At 47.4% G+C, this 3,074-nt stretch overlaps 1 pseudogene across 1 annotated transcript; it reads right to left on the reverse strand.

Moving 5' to 3' along the window:
- Positions 1–297: 297 nt before the first annotated feature.
- Positions 298–2,062, reverse strand: LOC128561094 (EF-hand calcium-binding domain-containing protein 14-like; annotated as a pseudogene). Its single transcript, XR_008373203.1, has one exon. The product of XR_008373203.1 is annotated as an EF-hand calcium-binding domain-containing protein 14-like (transcript).
- Positions 2,063–3,074: the final 1,012 nt, after the last annotated feature.

Consider the following 3,074-nt stretch of genomic DNA (forward strand, 5'->3'; position numbering starts at 1 on the left):
TTCCTTTAAGTAAATACCTAGTGGGAGTGTTGGATAGAATTAGAGGTCTACTTTTAGTTCTTTGTGGAATCCTCATACTGTTTTCCATAGAGGGTGTACTAATTTACATTCCTGCCAAGAGTGTATAAGTTCTCCCTTCTCACTAGATCTGCACTAACAACTTTTATTTTAAACTTATTAATAATGGGTATTCTGACAAGGGTAAGGTGGTATCTCATTATAGTTTTAAATTGCATTTCCCTGATGATTGGTGATATTGACCATTTTTCCTTAAAAAAATAACTTTCATATAGCTTCTTCAAACAATTAAAAGGTGGCAATGTGTCTGCTACAATAGTTAGGAGGACTAGAGGACTGATGGGTAAGGGCTATTTTTGTTAGGTCAGTAGTTATTAGGCAGTCCTGGGTATATAGCCATTTCTAAAATATGCCCAATGAGGCTAGACACCTAAAGCTACTCTTAGCCCCAGGAATGAGTATCTTCCATCTTCATCAGAATCAAATGCTTTAAAGCTCTCTGGTCCTGGCATGGCAGAACCTAGTGAGTTCCAGATTTCCTGGTAGGTCAGCTTCCCGTCCATGTCCTGGCCAGTCTTGAGGAATAAATCCTGGAATAAATGCTGGAAATTCCTGGTAGAGAGACAGGTCTGAGTTGGGCAGCTTTCTTGACGGGGCCTCCAGGAGACTTTGAAAATTTTGGCAATGCTGATGGATTTGATGTGAAACTCTGTACTTCGTCTTCACTGGTGGTCTCTGGAGGCCTGTTGCTCTCAGGTTTGTTTGTGAGAGCACTGATCAGCTGTAGTTTCTCTCTTAGCTTGGATACCTGAGAATTTGAACTATCTTCTTTCTTTATGCTTTGGATTTTTACTGTATCTGTATTACTGGTCACTTGATCCAAAGACTCTCTTTTCAGAGTGGCAGCTCTGTTACCCATCTCTTTCAAATTCTCAGTGTGGGTTTTATTGCCAAGTTCTGATGTGCCTGAAGGTGACAGAATGATCTGGGTGTCATCATCAGTCTCCCCCAACGAGTGCTGATCCATATCACTGCAGTAATTCCAAGGTTTTCTTATGTTCATCCACAGTTTTCTGTATTGCCTCCACAGCAAGATGGAGACTGATTAAAGTATTGCCAATGGAAGCTACACTCTTCTGAAGTCCCTCTACAGTGGCAGGCAGGCTAATTAAGTCTGCAGCTGACTTAACCTTGGCTTTGAGACGGTTTACTGCAGAAGTCAACAGAGAAATCTGCTTATTCATTTCTGTGACGTTTATCCAGACTGTATTCAAGCCCAGATCTCCAGATTCAATCTCTTCAAGTTGTCTTTGTTTGCTCAGTAGTTCTTCATTAAGTTTGGGGATTTCTTGGAATGAATTTTTCTGATTAGATTCCATTGTTCTAAATTTTTCCTTGAGGGCATCCAAATCCTCCTTGAGAGCAACTTGCATCCACACCAAGCCAACGCAGGCTACAACACAGGCAGCAAGGATGACAAAACCACAGAGGGGATAACAGATCTTGCAGCATCGTAAATAGTCTCCCTTGATAAAGCGAGAGCGATTCCCAGCCACACCGAATTCCTCTTCCTCCTCGGAGGTAGACTCAGAGTCTGAGTCAGGAGGCTCTGTGCAAAGTAGGCGGTGGCTGCTTGAGCCTTTCTTGGGCTTCTTTCTCCGGCTGTCCCCCGCCAAGCCTATCTGAGTTCTTTGCGCTTTTTCATCTTCTTGTGTGGGGTGAGTGGAGCGCCCACTCCTGAGCAGCCAGGTTGGTACCCGACGCCCAATTCTCTTACTGTTTTGGAGCTGCCTTCCAGGGTGGGGAATCCCGGGCCAGAGCCCCCTGGTCACTCCCACCAAGGGGTGGGACTGACCAGATCCACCGGGGACTGGAGATAGGAGCTCAAAGGAAACTGGAACTCAGATGGGTAGGGGGGAATCACATAGAGATGGCTAGGGAGCTGGTGATCCAAATGGATAAGGCTCTAGACATACAGTGTCAGTTGAGAGGGTGGAAAATGGGGGCAACCTCTGACTCTCAATGGGGAAAAAACGCCAAGTCAAGAACGACAGATACTCAGACCTGATAGATAATACGCAGTATTCTAAAGGTGCTCCAGCAGGTGAAGGACACAGAATAGGTGTTTTGTACTTTCGGGACAGGATTTCCAAAAGAGAGAGAAAAGAAACTTGTTCGTGAATGGGACGAGCAGGGGATGCAGAGCAAGAACGTGGGGACCTGCTAGTCCTTTTCCCGCTGGGGAGGCTGCCGCAGAAGGGGGCTCCCACCCGTGACAGCCCAGCACTGCGTGGATGCTGAGAAAAGGCCGGGGCCAGGAAGCCGGCTGGGGTCTGGGATGATCGCCGTCTTCCGGCCTCCGTCCTGGCTCATCCCGAGAAGAGCCAGTCTTAAGCTCAGGCAGCCCCTGGCTGGCTGGGCGTGGTGAGCGCGGTGCTGAAGGCGACAGGCCCACCTAGAGCTCTCCCGCTCAGAGTTTGAGGTGTTCCAGCGCGGGCAACTCTAAGCAAAACTCACATGCGCCGCCCCAGCTCCAGCGGCGACTCTGGCCCTCGCTCCGGCTCCAGCTGCGGCTGCTCCCAACGCGCTGGTAGTGGCGGCGGTGGCTGCGGGCTCCAGACCCGCGCCATGGCTTCAGCCGCAGATCACTCGATATTGACCATTTTTCATATGTTTATTGGCCATTTGTATATCTTCTTTTGAAAAAGAGCTATCATAACGTTTTCCCACTTTTTGATGAAATTATGTTTTTTTTCTGTAGTGTAGTACAGACAAAGTCCAAAATTAGTAGAAGTAAGGAATTAATAAAGATCAGAGCGGAGAAGTCTGCCCAGGCTGCCACTGCCATACTGGGCTTGGCTTGCTGCTTCCCTCCTTCCACCTGGCCGGGGGCCCACCAGTGCCTTCCCTGGCCACTGCCTCACTCTGCTTCTATAAAGTGCTTTATTTTTAGTGTTGTGAAATCATTAGACCTCATAGTTACCTTCTTAAAAGTATGAAGACAGGTTTATGCTACTTTTAAAAATCTACTTCGGGGATGTAAAGATGGTGGACTA

The sequence above is a fragment of the Nycticebus coucang genome, chromosome 12 (genome assembly GCF_027406575.1).
Source record: "Nycticebus coucang isolate mNycCou1 chromosome 12, mNycCou1.pri, whole genome shotgun sequence".
NCBI lineage: Eukaryota > Metazoa > Chordata > Mammalia > Primates > Lorisidae > Nycticebus > Nycticebus coucang.